At 38.4% G+C, this 20858-nt stretch overlaps 1 pseudogene; it reads left to right on the forward strand.

Moving 5' to 3' along the window:
• The first annotated feature begins 84 nt into the window (after positions 1 to 84).
• LOC128123985 (glyceraldehyde-3-phosphate dehydrogenase-like) lies at positions 85 to 20820 on the forward strand (annotated as a pseudogene).
• Positions 20821 to 20858: the final 38 nt, after the last annotated feature.

Below are 20858 nucleotides of genomic sequence, written 5' to 3' on the forward strand. Positions count from 1 at the left end.
GCTTGGCCCTTATCTGTGTGGGCCTTTTTCACAACCTTGTTCAACTGGTTTGAGAAAATAGTCATTTTGTAGAAATTGGCTAAAATGGGGCTTCATTTTAAAACTGACTTCAGCTCCCTAAAGCTGCCTTATGTGGACCTATGTAATGTAAACCTTTTAATCAAATCACTTGAGGCCTGGACAGGTCCCACTATAGGCAAACCCCTCCCTACAAAGAAGGCCCAAAGCAAGGCCGGGAAGATCAGGATTTCTTTGGTCATTGAACATGATAAAGATTAAATGAATACTGTATTTAATAGTAATATCCATATTTTTTACAGGGTGTTTCTAAATGTTTGAGAAATAATTGAACTTCCAATAATTCCAGTTTCCTTCAATATCCTCATATTTTAAAATATATGTATAATTTTAAACTGTTCCTTATATAAATCCCTTAGTAAACAAATATGCATTTTTAAGACTGCCTATTCTAAATCTCCATTCACCTATTTGAGTCTAGAACTTCAAATATCTGCCATCTTCACCACTGAAAGAATAAGATCAGGTTTTATACATCAACATCCAAGCACACCTGAAGGTGGAGAGAGACTATCTCCAGTTTCCCCCTTTCCCAATGACTTGGTTAGCATTCCACAGTCATGTCTTCCCTCTTCTTCCCTTGTCTTTGCCCTGACTGTCTCTCTGTGACTGTCTAACCCCTCATGAAAAAGTTTCCAGTGAGTGTCATTGAACTTATTTTCTCTTGATTTGAACCTCTGTCATATTTACATTATTCCCAAAAGTGCATAGCATCCCTAACTTGAGTTATGAGTGTTTACATTTTTCTTTTTAAAGTGAGTCATGATTATTGAAGCTTGGTAGGATTGTTTAATTGTTTCCTTCCCTTGGCAGTTTGTATAGAATTTTATGGAACCCAGGAAGCCATAATGCAGGAAAGAGGTCATATCAAGCTCAAATCATCTGAATCCTTTGTCCTAAATGTGAAGTGTCTTCATCAACAGTGGCCTACCCTAAAACACTAAGAAATGACCAATGGTTGATCTATAATCTGTAATGTTTTGGAAGTCACAGAGTCTATCATGACCAACCACTCAAAAAGAGGTGTCTCATGTCTGGAACTGTTTCTGTGGGTTTATTTTCAACCCAAGTAACTTCCTTTAAGATGTGAGATATATATATATACATATATATATATATATATATATATACACACATACACATACATATATATATATAATGTTTGCATACATACATGTGTTTATACATGTATATGTGTACATGAATATATATATATATATATATATATATATATATACAAACACATATAAATATATATTTGTGTATGTATAATTTCAAGGAAATATAAAACACAATTCCTTAAGGCCTCAACAAACAACCTTAATTTTTGTCTCTGTCCCTCTTCTTTCTTCTTTATTGACCTTCCACTCTCCACACCAATCAGATCCCCTCCCCATTATTCCAATTCCCACTTTACATTGTATCTATCCTGCTATTGCCTCCCAATCCCCCCAACATATGGTCTCTTTATACTTTTCTGGATTGTGGTTTTTCCATATTGTGTATACACATCTGAGAGTGTTGAGCTAGGAACTACAGATTAGAGAGACTGTGTGGCATTTGTCTTTGTGAACACGACTCCATTTGCAAAACAATTAAGGCAAACAATTGATAAGTGAATCTTCATAAAACTAAAAAACTCCTGCACAATTAAATAAGCAATCAGCCAGGTAAAGAAGAAACCCACAGGATGGGAGAGAATCTTTGCCAGTTATACACCAGATGGAGGATTAATATTCAGAATATATAAAGAATTTCAAAAATAAAGAGTCCAAAAACCAAATTACCATTTGAAAAATGGACTGAGACCTAAACAGAGAGTTCTCAAGAGAATAAATAAAAATTGCTAATAAAATCTTGAAATGTCTTTATCAACCTAAAAATGAGAAGAATGCAAACTAAAACAACTTTGATATTTCATGTTGCCCCAGCCAGCACATTTCAAATCAACATCAACAACAACAAAACAAAACGAACAAAAAATGTTATCTAGGTTGTGGAGAAAGCAGAACTCTCCCTCATTCATCCTTGTAGAAATATGAACTTGTGTAGCCACTCTGGAAAACAGGATGGAGAATCTTCAAAGACTAAAAATGGATCTACCATATGCGCAGCTATACTACTCATTGGTATATGACTGAAGAACTGAACATCTTAGTCCACAGATACTTGTTCACCAGTGTTCATTGATGCCTTCTTCACAGAAGCCAGGAAATGGAAACAACCCAAATGACTTCAACTGGATGAATGGATAATGAAAATGTGGTACATATACACAATGGAATACTATTCAGCCTTTTATGTAGATAAAAGGCTAAACCTAGAAAATATTACATGGAGTGAGGTTACATTTTTCTATAAAATAATATTTCATTCTTAAATGCTACTGCTTTTGATAATTTAAAGTATAATTAAGAGAAGCTGATATGCACAGGTTAAACAAATGCATAATTCAGTATATTTGCTTGGATTAATATAACTACTTGACTCAAAATCCAATTGAGACACAAAATACTTCCTTGCCTCTGTGAGTTCCTTCTGTTCCTCCAGTCATAACTCTGCTGTAGAGGTCAGTACTTTCCATATTTGCAATTTAATGTAAAATTGAGAGTGCAAACAAAGAGTATATCATCATGTTGTGTGATATGTGATAAAATGGTTGTTAATTTGAATGCACTAACATATAGATATATTTGCACACACAAACACACACATATATATGTATATACATTTAAAATTTAAGTTTCCTTTTCCTCCATATAACAAAAACTGTCATAAGAAAAACTCCTGAGTGCAATGCAAATTTACCACATAGTGATCTTGCGTTGTAAATTATTTTTATTTCATCTTATATATTTCTTACTTCATATTTTTTACACATTTATCCATTTGCTATGACCACAAAGGTTTGGTAACCACCATTATATCATGCAGTCTGCCTGTATATATTTACACTTTAAAATATATTCTATATGTAATTGAGGTTATTCAATAGTTTTCTCCTTCTGTTGATCTTACTTCCAGTTGAGTTAAATGGTGACTCCATTTAAATTAAAACTCCATTGATATATGTATCTATTTGAGGAAGTAGTCAGTTTCCATATAGCTTTTCATAAGGCCTTTATAGTGTTATACTTAACCTTCTCCAAATTTCGTCTTCTATCCTGCCCTCCTATTGAACTTGAGCCTTGAAACAGTATTGGAAATGTATTTTGTGAAACTTAAAGATTAACTACATAAGTTTTATATTATGAAATGTGCATGACACTTTGGGATAGAGGGCAGAATGTTAAGTTCTGAGTATTAAAATCTTCATAGGGTTGTGCTTTAAATATTTATTGTCCTGCTAATTGTTCTATTTTGAGAGATTGTACAAAGATTAGTTCCTAACTATTGGGCATAACAGACCCATATTGTAGCCAAGGATAAGAACTCCTCACTTTTGACATTGAGGAATGACATGCTGTGTGTGACTGTCACAATTTCATAATCCAATTATCTGTTGTTGGATGCCTAACTCTCCCACGTACTGAATCTGTAACTAATGTTCCAATAAACATACAACACTTCCTTTTTATTAGTGGTAGAGAGGCCTTTGTTAATTATTTTATTTTAATCTGATACATCTATATTTCATAGTCAGCATCGGGAAACAATCTGACTTTAGGGTGTTTTGTTCTCTTTTTCTGAAATTTAGTACTAAAGTCACTCTGTTTCAATTAGTATGTGACATGAAGAGAAGACAGATTATTGCAGCTCATGATTTGAGCATGTGATACATGATTTAATGTCTCTGTGAATCTATGTAAAATGTAATGGAGGTGGGGCTATGTGAAAGGAAGGAAAGCTCACATGATAGAACACAGAAAGCAAATGTGATAGGAAAAGGCCTAAAATATATATTTAAGAAAACTTTTCAGAGTCTATCACTGAGAGAATTCATGCAGGAACTAAAAAAGTATGGAGGTATACTGCTTGCCAGGTTCCGCACTTGGCATCTCAGAGGTGACTGTTTAGATAAATTTCTTCCTTTCTTTTTTTTTGTTTTTTTTTTTTTTTTTGAGACAGGGTTTCTCTGTGTAGTTTTGGTGCCTCTGTTGGATCTCACTCTGTAGACCAGGCTGGTCTCTAACTCACAGAGATTCACCAGCTTTGCCTCCCAAGTGCTAGATAACTTTCTAGCTCCAGACCACTAGCCAAGGAAATGGCAATGCCCTAAGTAGGCTGTGTCATCCTAAGTTAATTAACAGTTAAGACAATCCCTCAGATTTATCTCCATAGTATAAACATTAAAGTACTCAATTGGGGCTTCTCAGAGGATCCTATTCTGTGTCAATATGCCAATATGATAACTAGGACATTTCACCATTTGTCAACTTCCCACACAAACATTTCACTTATAGCCATAAATTTTCTATTCCTTGTCCCTGAGCTCTCATTTTAATATCAGCAGATAAAATACAGTCAAAATTTCAAAGTTCCATACTCTTGAAATTTTTAAGCAATTAAATATGCAATTACTCTTCAAATGTCAGAAGTCTCTTAACTCTAACTCTTGAAAAATAACAAAAAAAAGTCTTATTCCAAAATGAAAGAATTGAAGAATAGCAAAAGAAATGAAAAATCTAGCAGTATAAATGCAAATCACAGAGCTCATGTTCAGCATCTGGGACTCTCTAGTTGTCCAGCTCCAAAAAGTTTATGCAGGCTCACTTGACAGCTCTGCTATATACAGCAAACACACTTTGCCTCATAGGCTCTGCCATTTGCAGCAAACACAGTTTGTCACATAGACTCAGGCTGTCTCCACTCCACACCTGCCTTTGTCCTTGAAAACCACCCCATGGCACTGTCATTTCTGAAAACCAAGGAAGCATAATGGAAGAGGGGTGGCTCAGGGAGGGTTTCTATTGTTGTAAATGTATGCCACGACTATGGCAACTCTTATAAAGAAAATATGTAATTGGGGCTGGCTTACAGTTTAGAGGTTTAGTCTATTACCATCATGTAAGGTGACATGCAGGGAAACATGGTGCTGGGCAAGGAGCTGAGAGCTCTACATCTTGACCTGCAGGCAACAGGAAGTGAACTGTGTATCCAACTCTGGGCATAGTTTGAACATGTAAGGCCTAAAAGCCCACCTCCACAATGACACACGTCCTCCACCAAGGTCACACCAACTCCAACAAGGCCACACCTCCTAGTATTGCCACTCTGTATAGGCCAGCATTCAAACACATGAGTCTTTTTTTTTTAATCTTTTTTTAATTTTTTTCTTTTCTTTTTTTTTATTTTGCAATACAATTCAGTTCTACCTATCAGCCACGGATTCCCTTGTTCTCCCCCCTCCCGTCCCCCTCACCTTCCCCCCAACCCCCCCCCCCTCCCATTCCCATCTCCTCTAGGGCAAAGCCTTCCTCACAGACTGAGGTCAACCTGGTAGACTCAGTCCAGGTAGGTCTAGTCCCCTCCTCCAGGCCGAGCCAAGCAATCCTGCATAGGCCCCAGGTTTCAAACAGCCAACTCATGCAATGAGCACAGGACCCGGTCCCACTGCCTGGATGCCTCCCAAACAGATCAAGCCAATCAACTGTCTCACCCATTCGGAGGGCCTGATCCAGTGGGGACCCCTCAGTCATTGGTTCATAGTTCATGTGTTTCCATTCATTTGGCTATTTGTCCCTGTGCTTTATCCAACCTAGGTCTCAACAATTCGCGCTCATATAAACCCTCCTCATTCTCGCTAATTGGACTCCTGGAGATCCACCCAGGGCCTAGTCATGGATCTCTGCATCCAGATCCCTCAGTAGTTGGATGAGGTTTCTAGCACGACAATTAGGGTGTTTGGCCGTCCCATCACCAGAGTAGGTCAGTTCGAGCTGTCTCTCGACAATTGCCAGCAGTCTGTTGTGTGGGTATCTTTGTGGATTTCTGTGGGCCTCTCTAGCACTTTGCTTCTTCCTATTCTCATGTGGTCTTCATTTACCATGGTCTCCTATTCCTTGTTCTCCCTCTCTGTTGTTGATCCAGCTGGGATCTCCCGCTCCCCCAAGCTCTCATTCCCCCAACCCTTGCCTTTCACTACCCCCACTCATGTCCAGGCTGTTCATGTAGATCTCATTCCATTTCTCTGTCATTGGGCTATCCCTGTGTCTTTCTTGGGGTCCTGTTTTCCAGGTAGCCTCCCTGGTGATGTGAGTAGCAGTCCAGTCATCTTTGTTCCACATCTAGTATCCTCCTATGAGTGAGTACATACCATGTTTGTCTTTCTGAGTCTGGGTTACCTCACTCAGGATGATTTTTTCTAGATCCATCCATTTGTCGGCAAACCTCATGATGGCATTGTTTTTCTCTGCTGAGTAGTATTCCATTGTGTATATGTACCACATTTTGTTTATCCATTCTTCAGTTGAAGGGCATCTAGGTTGTTTCCATGTTCTGGCTATTACAAACAATGCTGATATGAACATAGCTGAACAAGTGCTTTTGTGGTGTGGTTGAGCATTCTTTGGGTATATGCCCAAGAGTATAGCTGGATCTTGGGGGAGATTGATTCCCAATTTTCTAAGAAAGCGCCATATTGATTTCCAAAGTGGTTGTACAAGCTTGCATTCCCACCAGCAGTGGAGGAGAGTTCCCCTAACTCCACATCCTCTCCAGCATAAGGTGTCTTCAGTGTTTTTGATCTTAGCCATTCTGACAGGCATAAGGTGGTATCTCAGAGTTGTTTTGATTTGCATTTCCCTGATGATTAGGGATGTTGAGCAATTCCTTAAATGTCTTTCAGCCATTTGAGCTTCCTCTGTTGAGAATTCTCTGTTTAGTTCTATAGCCCATTTCTTAATTGGTCTGTTGGGCATTTTGATGTCTACTTTCTTGAGTTCCTTATATATTCTGGTTATCAGTCCTCTGTCAGATGTGCGGTTGGTGAATATCTTTTCCCATTCTGTAGGCTGTCGCTTTGCCTTGTTGACCGTATCCTTTGCTCTACAAAAGCTTCTCAGTTTCAAGAGGTCCCATTGATTGATTGTTTGTCTCAGTGTCTGTGCTACTGGTGTTCTATTTAGGAAGTGATCTCCTATGCCAATGCATTCAAGACTACTTCCTACTTTCTCTTCTAGCAGGTTCAGAGTAGCTGGATTTATGTGGAGGTCCTTGATCCACATGGACTTAAGTTTTGTGCACGGTGATAGATATGGATCTATTTGCAGCCTTCTACATGTTGATATCCAGTTAGGCCAGCACAATTTGTTGAAGATGCTTTCTTTTTTCCATTGTGCACTTTTGGCTTCTTTGTCAAAAATTATATGTTCATAGGTGTGCGGATTAATGTTAGGGTCTTCTATTCGATTCCATTGGTCCACATGTCGGTTTTTATGCCAGTACCAAGCTGTTTTGTTTACTGTAGCTCTATAGTAGAGCTTGAAGTCAGGGATCGTGATGCCTCCAGAAGTTGTGTTATTGTACAGGATTCCTTTGGCTATCCTGGGTTTTTTGTTTTTCCATATGAAGTTGAGTATTATTCTTTCCAGGTCTGTGAAGAATTGTGTTGGTATTTTGATGGGGATTGCATTGAATCTGCAGATTGCTTTTGGTAAGATTGCCATTTTTACTATGTTAGTCCTGCCTATCCATGAGCATGGGAGATCTTTCCATTTTCTGACATCTTCTTCAATTTCTTTTTTCAGGGACTTAAAGTTCTTGCCATATAGGTCCTTCACTTGTTTGGTTAGTGTTACCCCAAGGTATTTTATGTCATTTGTGGCTATTGTAAAGGGTGATGTATCTCTGATTTCCTTGTCAGCTTCTTTGTCCATTGTATATAGGAGGGCTACTGATTTTTTTGAGTTGATCTTGTATCCTGCTATGTTGCTGAAGGTGTTTATAAGCTGTATCAGTTCCTTGGTGGAATCTTTGGGGTCGCTCAAGTATACTATCATGTCATCTGCAAATAGGCAAAGTTTGACTTCTTCCTTTCCAATTTGGATCCCCTTAATCTCCTTATGTTGTCTTATTGCTCTGGCTAGAACTTCAAGTACTATATTGAATAAGTATGGGGAGAGAAGATAGCCTTGCCTCGTTCCTGATTTTAGTGGAATTGCTTTGAGTTTCTCTCCATTTAATTTGATGTTGGCTGTTGGCTTGCTGTAAATTGCCTTTATTATGTTTAGGTATGTTCCCTGTATTCCTGATTGCTCCAAGACCTTTATCATGAAGGGGTGTTGGATTTTGTCAAATGACTTTTCTGCATCTAGTGAGATGATTATGTGGATTTTTTCTTTGAGTTTGTATATATGGTGTATTACATTGATGGACTTTCATATGTTGAACCTCCCCTGTATCCCTGGACTGAAGCCTACTTGATCATGGTGGATAATTGTTTTGATGTGTTCTTGGAGTCTGTTTGCCAGTATTTTATTGAGTATTTTTGCATCAATGTTCATGAGGGAGATCGGTCTGTAGTTCTCTTTCTTTGTTGAATCCTTGTTTGGTTTAGGAATCAGGGTAATTGTAGCCTCGTAGAAGGAGTTTGGTAATGTTCCTTCTGTTTCTATTGTGTGGAACAATTTAGAGAGTATTGGTATTAACTCTTCTTTGAAGATCTGGTAGAATTCTACACTGAAACCATCTAGTCCTGGGCATTTTTTGGTTGGGAGACTTTTAATGACTGTTTCTATTTCCTAAGGGGTTATTGGACTATTTAAATAGTTTATCTGGTCTTGATTTAACTTAGGTATGTGGTACTTATCCAGAAAGTTATCCATTTCTTTTAGGTTTTCCAGTTTTGTGGAATAGAGGTTTTTGAAGTATGACCTAATGATTCTCTGAATTTCCTCAATGTCTGTTGTTGTGTCCCCCTTTTCATTTCTGATTTTGTTGATTTGGATGCTCTCTCTGTCTTTTGGTTAGTTTGGATAAGGGCTTGTCTATCTTGCTGATTTTCTCAAAGAACCAACTCTTTGTTTCATTAATTTTTGTATTGTTCTCTTTGTTTCTATTTTATTGATTTCAGCTCTCACTTTGATAATTTCCTGGCGTCTATTCTTCCTGGGAGACTTTGCTTCTTCTTGTTCTAGAGCTTTCAGGTGTGCTGTTAAGTCACTAGTGTGAGATTTCTCCAACTTATTTATGTGGGCATTTAGTGCTATGAATTTCCCTCTTAGTACTGCTTTCATAGTGTCCCATAGGTTTGGATATGTGGTGTCTTCATTTTCGTTGATCTCTAGGAAGTCTTTAATTTCTTTCTTTATTTTTTCATTAACCCATTGGTGATTCAGTTGGGTATTATTCAGTTTCCATGAGATTGTAGGTTTTCTGTAGTTTTTGTTGTTGAAATCCAACTTTAGATCATGGTGGTCTGATAGAACACAGGAGGTTATTCCAATTGTTTTGTATCTGTTTAGATTTGTTTTGTGGCCAAGTATGTGGTTGATTTTAGAGAAGGTTCCATGGGGTGCTGCGAAGAAGGTATATTCTTTTTTGTTAGGATGGAATGTTCTGTAGATATTGATTAAATCCATTTGAGTCATGACATCAGTTAAGTCCTTTATTTCTCTGTTAAGTTTCAATTTGGGAGATCTGTCCAGTGGTGAAAGTGGGGTGTTGAGGTCTCCCACTATTAATGTGTGGGGTTTTATATGTGATTTAAGCTTTAGTAATATTTCTTTTACATATGTGGGTACACTTGTGTTTGGGGCATAAATGTCCAGAATTGAGACTTCATCTTGGTGGATCTTTCCTGTGATGAGTATGTAATGCCCTTCTTGATCTCTTTTGATTGATTTTAGTTTGAAGTCTATTTTGCTGGATATCAGGATGGCTACACCTGCTTGTTTCTTAAGACCGTTTGATTGGAAAGTCTTTTCCCAGCCTTTTATTTTTAGGTAGTGTCTATGTTTGAATTTTAGATGTGTTTCTTGTATGCAGCAGAAAGATGGGTCCTGCTTTCATATCCATTCTGTAAGCCTATGTCTTTTTATAGGTGAATTAAGTCCATTGATATTGAGGGATATTAATGACCAGTGATTGTTCATTCCTGCTATTTTTTGGTGGTGATGTGTGTGTACTTCTTTTCGTTGGGGTTTACTGCTGTGGCTTTATCTATTGCCTGTGTTTTCGAGGGTGTTTCTGACTTCCTTAGGTTGGAATTTTCCTTCTTGTGCTTTCTGTAGGGCTGGGTTTGTGGATAAGTATTGTTTAAATCTGGCTTTGTCATGGAACGTCTTGTTCACTCCATCTATGATGATTGAAAGTTTTGCTGGGTATATTAGTCTAGGATGACTTCCATGGTCTCTTAGTGTCTACATTACATCTGTCCAGGTCCTTCTGGCTTTCAAAGTCTCCATTGAGAAATCGGGTGTTATTCTGATGGGTTTGCCTTTATATGTCACTTGGCCTTTTTCCTTTGCTGCTCTTAATATTCTTTCTTTATTCAGTACATTTAGTTGTTTAATTATGATGTGGCGAGGGGACTTTTTTTGGGGGTCTAGTCTGTTTGGTGTTCTATAGGCCTCTTGTATCTTCATAGGCATTTTCTTCTTTAAGTTGGGAAAGTTTTCTTCTATGATCTTGTTGAATATATTTTCTGTGCCCTTGAGTTGGTATTCTTCTCCTTCTTCGACCCCTATTATTCTTAGGTTTGGTCTTTCATGGTGTCCCAAATTTCTTGGACATTTTGGTTCATGACTTTGTTGGCTTTAGTGTTTTCTTTGACTGATGAATCTATTTCTTCTACTGTGTCTTCAATGCCAGAGATCCTCTCTTCCATCTCTTGCATTCTGTTGATTATACTTTCATCTGAAGTTCCCAATCATTTACTCAGATTTTCTATTTCCAGCATTCCCTCTGTTTGTGTCTTCTTCATTTTTTCTATTTCCCTTTTCAGGTCTTGGACTGTTTCCTTCATTTGTTTCATTGATTTTTCTTGATTTTCTTTCAGTACTTTGTTTTCTTCCAGGACTTTATTGATTTCTTCTAATTTGTTTGCCCTTTCCTCTAGTAGTTTACAGCATTCTTCCCATTTTTTTTGTCTTTTCCTCTACACAAGCCTCTACCTTCTTCATGATGTCATTCATAAGGCTGTTTTCTTCTACTTCTTCCAATTTCTGATGTTCAGGTCTAGGTGTTGGAGGAGGGCTAGGGCCTGGTGATGCTGTATTGCTATTCATTTTGTTGTATATGTTTCTGCCTTGACATCTGCCCATCTCCTTGTGGTTCGTTCTTGGCCTTATCCGCACACTTGGTTCAGACAGAGCTGACAGATTCAGGGAGTCTCTCTCTCTTGTCCAGATGGGAGCTCTCTTGCCCAAGTTGGAAGTCCGGGGCAGGATGGGAGCTCTTGTCCAGACGGGAAGTCCGGGGCATGATGGGAGCTCTTCTCTCTCTCTCTCTCTCTCTCTCTCTCTCTCTCTCTCTCTCTCTCCTACAGTAGGGAAGTCTGGGGCAAGATGGGAGCTGGGGGCTGGCCTCTAAGTCTCAGGAAGAGGCTTGGGGCTTGGGCGGATGGGCCTTGGGGCAGGGCATGGAGACTGCAGGGTCTGCCAGGGGTCTTGGACAAGGGGATCCTTCCTGGTGGGGCTAGTAGGGAACCTGCCCAGTGGCCAGAACCTGGGGCCAAGTTGGGCAGGTCTTTCCCGGAGTGGCTGGTGCCCAGGGATGGGGTCCGGGGCAAGCTAGGGCACTCACGTCCAGATTTCTTTTTAATAACAAATACAGGAGATTTCTGAGGGCTGGTTGATTCTTCAATATGCTGAGCATTTAACTATTCTTCTACCAGCTCTTCTAAAGCCTGAAGTTTCTCTGTTGTTAAAGGCCATTGCTGATCCCATACATGCTTGTCTGTTAACCATTTTAAAGGTAGAGCTGTTGGTGTCTTTGAAAGATCATCCGTTGTTGTGCCTTGTTCTTGTACAATCTGGATGGCTGATGACCACTTGTTAGAATAATACTTTCTAATATTTCTCTCAGAAACATGTGTCATTTGTTTCTGATGCTGGAGGAAGGTAAATCTGAGTATTCCATTGTTGTAATAAGTCATGTCCCCATAAGTTCATAACATAAGCTATGTTTGTCACATATGGCTTTAATTTTCCTCTCTGTCCTTCTAGACTGATACATTCGAGCCATCTTGCACTCTGTTTCACTTGAGATAATGTTCCAATCCCTAACAGCTGAACACTTACCTCCTGAAGAGGCCAATTTGGATGCCAAAATTCTGGAGCACTTATTGTGAAGTCTGCATGTGTCTACTAAACCATCTAAAAAAAATGTCTTTTATTCATATTTTTAATTTTGGTCTTTGTTCATTTATAAAAATTTGTGGTAGTATTGTGTTCCCCAAAATATTGTGCACCCTTATAAACTTATCTGGGATCAGAGACAGAACAGCCACAATATTAAACATAGAAGTTAGGCAGTGATAGCACACGCCATTAATCCTAGCATTCCAGAGGCAGAAATCCATCTGTTCAAGGATACCACCAAGCATGGTGACTCACATCTTTAATCCTAGAAAGTGAGCCTTTAATCCCAGGGTGTGATGGTAGAAAGCAGAAAAGTATATAAGGTGTGAGGAACAGAAACTAGAAGCATTTGGCTGGTTAAGCTTTCAGGCTTCTAGCAGCACAGTTCAGCTGAGAGCCATTCGGATATGAGGACACAGAGGCTTCCAGTCTGAGGAAACAAGATCAGCTGAGAAGTTGGCCAGGTAAGGTTAGCTGTGGCTTGTTCTGTCTCTCTGATCTTCCAGTGTTCACCCCAATAAATGGCCACAGGTTTGATTTTATTAATAAGACCTTTAAGATTCATGCTACAAAAGTTTCCAAAAAATTTTTCTTTTTGTCTTCTCCTGAATTTTCTGTTCTCTCTACCTCAGCTGTTCTGTCTCCCTGAACAGCCTGGTTTATTCCAGTAAGCATTTGGTTATTTAATTGCTCTGGATAGGGCTTTCTTCTATGAATGCAGGAAAGGTCTGAACCAGATTTGTTCAGGGAGCCTACATGAGGCCCCTCTGGGAGTTTCCTGAGGACAGAGGCAAAGGATTACCTTGTCTGTCCCTTGTTGATCTACATTCATTGGTTCAGTGTTTACAATTACTTCACCTTCTGCATAGTCCACAAGGGAGGGGCATTCTGTTGCTGTTCTTCCTGGAATGAACATTCTTTCTAGGAATGCCCTGTTTACATTTCCTTTTCAAATGACCTTGTGGAAAACATCCAAAACATCTGACATTCCTCAAACCTTTTGAAATTGCTTCTCCTATCCACATATCATCATGGCAATGTGACTAAACATTGATTGTTTCCCTGATACAGTCCTCCAAGGGTGAAGATCTTACCTTTAATGGCCTGATTATTCTTTTGCATGCTGCATTCACATTCTCAAAAGTCAAAGATTCAATTATTATCTGGCTAGTTTCTGAATTTGGGACCATTCTATTTACTGCCGAAGACAGCCTGTGTAAGAAATCCATGAAAAATTCTTCCAGGCCCCATATAACTTTTGTGAATGACTCAATTTTCTTTGCTGCTTCTTCAATTCTGTCCTATGCATTCATGGCCACCACTCGACATAGAATTAGGGTTTGGTTATCATATAAACATTGTCTTTGTATTCCAGTGTATTGGCCTTCTCCAAGAAGCTGATCCTGGCAGATTTTCACACCTCTAGCTCTACATTGATTTTCTGTTGTCTTAGCTTTGTCTCTATAACACATGCACAACTGTAATTGTGCTCCAGGTTCCAGGACAGCCATTACTAATTCTTTTCAGTCTTAAGGAATAATCCTATTACAAGTTGAACACAGTTTAACATTTGTTTACAAATGGAGAATGTGTGCCATAGGATACTATAGCTTCCTTAAATCTCCTCAAATCTAACATTTCAACTGGAGTCCAATTAGTTTGTACATGCCCTTGATCAGGCAGTTGCTGTATGGTTACCAGATAAATTAAGTTTGATTGTTTGAAAACAGACTGTCTCTCTGTAACCTGATAATCCAATCCTGAAATAATTTCATGCTTAAATTCTTCTGAGTCTGAATTTTTCTATAATTCATTTTAACTGTTTTTTTCTAAAGCTTTTATCTTGGCACTTAAATTGACCATCTTTTTTAATAGTAAAATAGGAATAATTAAACAAATAATATACCTAATTGATGTTACATACATCCCATCAACACTAATCCTCTCATGTAATTGTTCCATTTTCAGACTACCTAATGTTATATCAAACTAAGTCCAACTCACTTCTATTGTAAAGATATTTCCCATTTTTTAATGTGGAATAAATTTTTCTCTTTTTAGTAGTTTTTTCCCTTTAAGATATGTGATATCTTAATTGACTTGCCAAGTCTGTGTAGAACAGTAGAATTCTGAGGGAATTTCAAAACAGCTACCTAGCATAGTTGCAGTCTGAGATGGGAATCCAGAAAGAGAGAGAGAGAGAGAGAGAGAGAGAGAGAGAGAGAGAGAGAGAGAGGCACCTGTTTCCTACCTGGAGGACAGAAAAATGCTAAAAACTAAAGTCTAGCCACATGCTCCATCTTGAGCTGTTTTGGGCCCTTTAAGCTCCAGCCCCTTTAAGCTCCAGCCTCATGAGTTGGAGATCTGGCCACAGGTAGCTCCAGCTGTGTGCAGCTGTGGATATCGCTCTATATGCTGTGAATGTGTTGCTCTGATTGGTTAATAAATAAGGTGTTGTTTTGGCCAGTAGCCAGGCAGGAAGTATAGGCAGGGCAAAGAGAGGATAATTCTGAGAATAGGAAAGCTGCGTTAGGAGTCACCAGCCAGATACCGGAAACAAGATGTGAAAGCAGAACTGCGAAAGGGTACCAAGCCACATGGCTAAAAATAAATAAGAATTATGGGTTAATTTAAATGTAAGATCTTGCTGTGGGATGGTCTGTATGTCAAATGTGTGCTCTGATTGGCCAATAAATAAAACACTGATTGGCCAGTGGCCAGGCAAGAAGTATAGGCGGGACTAACAGAGAGGAGAACTGAGAGAACAGGAAGGCAGGAGACACTGCCAGCTGCTGCCATGACAAGCAGCATGTGAAGATGCTGGTAAGCCATGAGCCTCATGGCAAGGTATAGATTTATAGAAATGGATTAATTTAAGATATAAGAACAGTTAGCAAGAAGCCTGCCACAGCCATACAGTTTGTAAGCAATATAAACCTCTGTGTTTACTTTGTTGGGTCTGAGCAGCTGTGGGACTAGCGGGTGGTAGAGATTTGTCCTGACTGTGGGCAAGGCAGGAAAACTCTAGCTACAAGATCTAGCTAGCAAGAAGCTTGAGCCATTAGGCCAAACAGTTTTAATTAATAGAGTGGCTGTGTGTTTATTTGGATCTGAATGTCTGCAGGCCTGGGCAGGACTGGAGAAAACTCCACTACAGTCGAGTGCAGCTCTGACTGCATGTAGCTGGATGACTTGTAACTCCAGCCATGCCTCCTGGGGCCTGTAAATTCTGGCCAAGCCACGGCCAGTAACCCCTGGCTTGAAAGGCCACCAACAGTTTTTTAATGAATTCTTACCATGTTGGCACCAAATATAAATGAATTTCTAAACAGTCTTATTAAATGAGAAACAGACAGCCAAATACAGGGGTAATAACTGAAGAAAGTAGAGAAATAGAAAATAGCAATGACTAGCCTTAGTTTACCACCATGCAGTAGCTTCCACAGAGAGAGAGACTCTTCCTGTCTAACCTGTGCTTTTATTGTCTTCCTGTTCTGCCTTCTCATTGGCTCTAAGCCCAGCCATATTACTTCCTCATCACTGCCTATCTATACAGACGTCCAGGTCTCTATGATTGGTACTGGAAATAAAGGCATGTGTCACCACGCTTGGCTGTGTCCTTGACCACCCACAGACTCTGCCTGTCATGTGATTGGATTAAGGGCATGTGCTACCACTGCCTGACTTCTGTTTTTGGCTGACTATTTGACCTCTGATCTCCAGGCAAACTTTATTTATTAACATACAAATAAAAATCATTTTTCAGCACAAATAAAATATCACCACACTGCCCCAATTCTAACAATGGGGAGTTTCCCTTTTGGCAAGTTATATCTGATCAAATGAAAAGCATTTGTTAGCCTTACAAGATAGTTTAGATTTAATGGTCACACTATTTGAGGAATTTTATCTCTTCTAATCAAGAGGTCTCTCTTGTTCAAATATAGTCTTTATCAATTTTGATGGTATCTATAGCTTTACTTTTCCTGTACCATGTCACATTTTAACTGTTGTCATTAATCATTTACGGAATTTTGCCAAAATATTTGTGTTATGGTTTCTCCTGAATTTTTTGTTTTATCTTCTAGGGCTCTTCTATTATCCAAAGCAGTATGATTTTTTACCACAGGGATTAGGCCATTTAATTGCTATGGGGAAGAGTTTCCCCCGTGGTGACAGGAAATGACTGAACCAAATTTGACATGGGGGCCTGCAAGAGACTATCCCAAGGTATTTCCTGATGGTAAAGGGTTACCTTGTCTGTCCCTTGTTTATCTGCCATGCAGTGTCAGCCTTTGGAGCACCTTCTGCATAGTCCAGAAGACAAGGACCTTCTTTTTGGATTAAAAGAAATATTGTTCCTAGGAAAGCCCTGTTTACACTCCCTTTTTATATGACCTTGTTTAGCACAATTAAAATATCTGTCATCTTTATTTCTCTTCAAGCTTTTGAAAATCACCTGTCCTGTTCAAGCATCATCATGGTTATAAGATTCAATATTGACTGTAATTTGGATTCATTTCTCTATGGGTGCTGATCTTGCCTTTCAAAGCCTAAATACCCTTGTGCATTGTAAAATAGCATTGTCAAAAGCCAAAGATACAATCATTATTTGTCTAGCTTTTGAATTTTGTATCATTTTATTTACAACTGATGTCAAACGTTGTAAAAGAACAGTCAAGCTTTCTTTTGGGCCCTGTGTAACTTTAGTAAATGACACAGTTCTCTTTCTGACTTCTTCAATCTCTCCCAAGCATTCAAAGCTGCTGAACGGCAAAGAGTCAGGGTGTGGTCCTTGTATAGAGACTGTCTTTGTACATTAGCATAATCTTCCTCTGCAAGAAGATGACTATGGGAGATTTCCATACCTTTAACTTCATTGTTCAATGGTCCTAGCCTCATCTTTCCACCAGGTCCTTCACTGTAATAGAGGACCACATTCCAATACAACTGTAATCAAGTCTCTCCAGTGTTGTGGGACAATTCCCTTACTAGTTGACCATGAATTTAACAGCAGCTTTACAAAAGGTGAATGCATACCATATGAGACTATCACTTCCTTAAATCTCCTCAAATCTAACATTTTCACAGGAATCCACTTATCTCTTATATAGCCTTGGGAATACCTGTCATTTGGAAGTTGTTCTATAAGGTGATGGGATAAAATAAGGTTGGTTGTTTCATAACATTAGACTGTTCCTCTCTCATTTTAAAATGTAATGATGAGGTTAGTTCTGCTTTAAGTTCCTCTGTCTTCATCTGAATATCTCTATTATCTGTGTTAGTAACTGGCAATCAAAATGTCAATAGTTTCTCTAGTAACTTTTTCTAAGGGCTGTATGTTGGCACTCATGTCAACCAACTTTTTTAGGGATCAAACAAGAATTATCAAAATGATAGTTGACATTATATCAATCCCAGCTAAGGTGATTATCCCTTCATTTAATTGCTCAGTTTTTAAATCACCCATTGTGTAATCATACACATAAAGAAGAACAACATTCACTTGTCTTTAAAATCTCCAGCAGGGTAGTTCTGATGCTCTAAAATCATTTTGTATTCTCTTATTTCCTGCAATTGCTCCTGGCAATTACTATTTTCTTTCACTGTGGATTTATGTCTTCCAATACTTTGTTTTATTGCTTTGATCCAGCATGGGGCTCTATTAGACTAACTTCATTCAGATTTCATTTAGGCTTCTTCCATGTCTTCACATAGTTGGCCATTTATTGTTAATAATGATTATTTATTCATTTTGTATGGATTTTCCACTCTTTCCTCATTCACTTACCTACAAAGAACATTTTGTATACTTCTAGATGTGGCAAAGAGACTCAGCATTGCAAGCTTTTGTTTATATTGCTTGAGAGGTGCTACTGATTGATTCTGGGTCCTTAAATGTGCTAGGTAAGTACTCTATCATGAGCTTCAGTTCAGATGCTTTTGTAAAAATATATATGATGTGTAAGTTTATATTAATTTTATGAATTGTAAATAACATTGCTATTGTGTTTTCTGATAAGCCTCTTTTTGTACTTTTAGGAAATTTTGCCTGGCTTTATAAGTTCCTGAGTAGTTTATTTTTTATATCATCCACAGTATATGGGCATTCCTGCTTCTCCTCCTTTGTAGAAGTTGATGCCATTAGTGTTTTTATATTCTAGTGGATGGGTGTTTGTGTATTTTATATTATAGTCTAATGTATATTCTATATTCTAGCATCTCATTGTGTTCCTTTTAATTTTAACTTTTAATGGATATCATTAATACTTTCCCATACATATTTTACATCTGTATATCTTCTTTTTAAAAAGATTAATTGAAATTTTGGAGGGTTGTGTAAGTGAGTGAATGCACCTGCAACGCAGAGAAGAGGGCATTAGATTACCCTCAAGATTAAGTTACAGGTTGTTGTGCATTGCTTTACAGATTTAGAAATGAACCAAGGTCCTTTGCAAGAGACTACACACTTTCAACACTGAGACATCTTTCCAACCCAACATTTGAGACCGTGCCCCAGTATACTGAGGACCATCCTCTAAGCTTTACCTGTTAAAACTCAAACCAAATCTTTTAAAGCCTACCACCCTGAAGAGAAAACATCTATCATATGAGCGCTGAAGGAGATAGTTAATTAACATTCAAACCATGGTATTCTACCTACAACCCCCTAAATATGATGCCCTTGTTCTTTTTTAACTGAAATCACATTTTAAAAATATTATAAGAAGCATAAAATAATTGTAGCTTAAGTACAAAGAGGGAAATCATAAAAAATGAGATTGAATACATGTTGTGAGAATTTACAATATAAAAACATAAAGAGCAGAGTTCATGAAAGAGAGTGAGGAACAAGAATGTGTTTCATGTGTGTAATTTTTCCTTTCCTCAGGAAAATCTTAAGATCCATTTCATATTGACAGGTTAACAAAAAATAAGTTTGCATTCAGAGATATTAATGATAAAAATAATTAGATGGTGATGTTACAATGTGGTGGTATCTGGAGAATATAATTCTGAGATTCTATTTCTGTTATTGTTAATGTTTAAATGAAAAGTATGTATTGCAAATACTATTTCACTCTCATCAGCTCAACAAAAATTAAATGGAAATTATTTATCAACACAGACATAAGAAGATAATGGGATCTCAAAATACATGTGTAACAGGAATTGTAAAATGTCTTATAATAAAAATCCCAGAGCCAGATATTGGGATGAAACTGAGAGTTCAAAAGAATAGAAAAAGCCACAGCCACAAGTTCTTACTCCTAGGAAATTTTCAGCCCAAGAGAGAGTTTCTTCCTGTATACTTCACCCAGCAACATCACTAGCTCTTTCTGATTAGCTCTGTCACTTCCTGTCTGTACAGACCCTGCAGATCTCTATGGTTAATTACTTCTGGAACTAAAGGCATGTGCCACCATACCTGGCTCTGTTCTCATTGTGGCTCTGAACTCATAGAGATTCATCAGAATCTCTGCCTCCTGAATGCTAGGATTAAAGGCATGTGCTACCAATGCCTAACTTCCATGTTAAATATAGTGGCTGACTTTTTCCTCTGATTCCCTAGAGCAAGCTTTATTTGTTAGAGCACAAATAAAATATCACCACATATGCAGGTGGTACTATAAGTAGCTAGTGTTACTGTGATAGTTGTAGTAATTACTTTTGTAGCTATTCAGTATGAGGATACTTAGGAGGGTTGAAAATATTCATATATAGATTTAGAAACTATCATATATACACAGTCAAGACTGAGAACTGGAAGCTTGTCATCAATGGGAAGGCTATTACCATCTTCCAGGAACAAGAGCCTGCCCCCATTGGATGGGATGATGCTGATAGAGAGTATGTTGTAAAGTTTACTGGTGTCTTCACCAGTAGAGAGACCTGGAGTCCACTTGAAAGGTGGGGACCAAAGAGTCATCGTCTCTGCCTCTTCTGCTGATGCCTTCATGATTGTGATGGTTGTGGATTATAGCAAGTATTACAGTTCACTCAAGATTGTCAGCAATGATTCCTGCAGCACCAACTGCTTAGTCCCCCTGACCACATCATCCATGACAATTTTGGCATTGTGGAAGGACTCATGATGACAGTCCATGACATCACTGCCACCCAGAAAACTCTGATTGGTCCTTCTGGGAAGATGTGGTGTGATGGCCCAGAACATCATCCCTCCATCCACTGGTGCTGACAAGGGTGTGGGAAATGTCATCCCAGAGCTCAATCAGAAGCTGACTTGCATGCATTTTGTCTTCCTATCCACAATCTGTCTGACATGGCTCTGACATGTGACCTGAAGAATGCTATCAAGTATATGATGACATTGAGAAGATGGTGATGAAGGCATCCAAGGGCTCATTAGGACATAACAGGCTACACAGAGAACCAGGTTATCTCCTGCAACTTTAACAGTGATACCTACTCTTCAATATATGATACTGGGGCTGGCAGTGCTCTCAGTGTCAACTTTGTAAAGGTCATTTCTTGGTAAGATAATGAATACAGCTATAGCAGCAGGTCAGTGGACCT

Source organism: Peromyscus californicus, unplaced genomic scaffold, assembly GCF_007827085.1.
Source record: "Peromyscus californicus insignis strain IS unplaced genomic scaffold, ASM782708v3 Scaffold_4__1_contigs__length_199733344, whole genome shotgun sequence".
Classification (NCBI taxonomy): domain Eukaryota; kingdom Metazoa; phylum Chordata; class Mammalia; order Rodentia; family Cricetidae; genus Peromyscus; species Peromyscus californicus.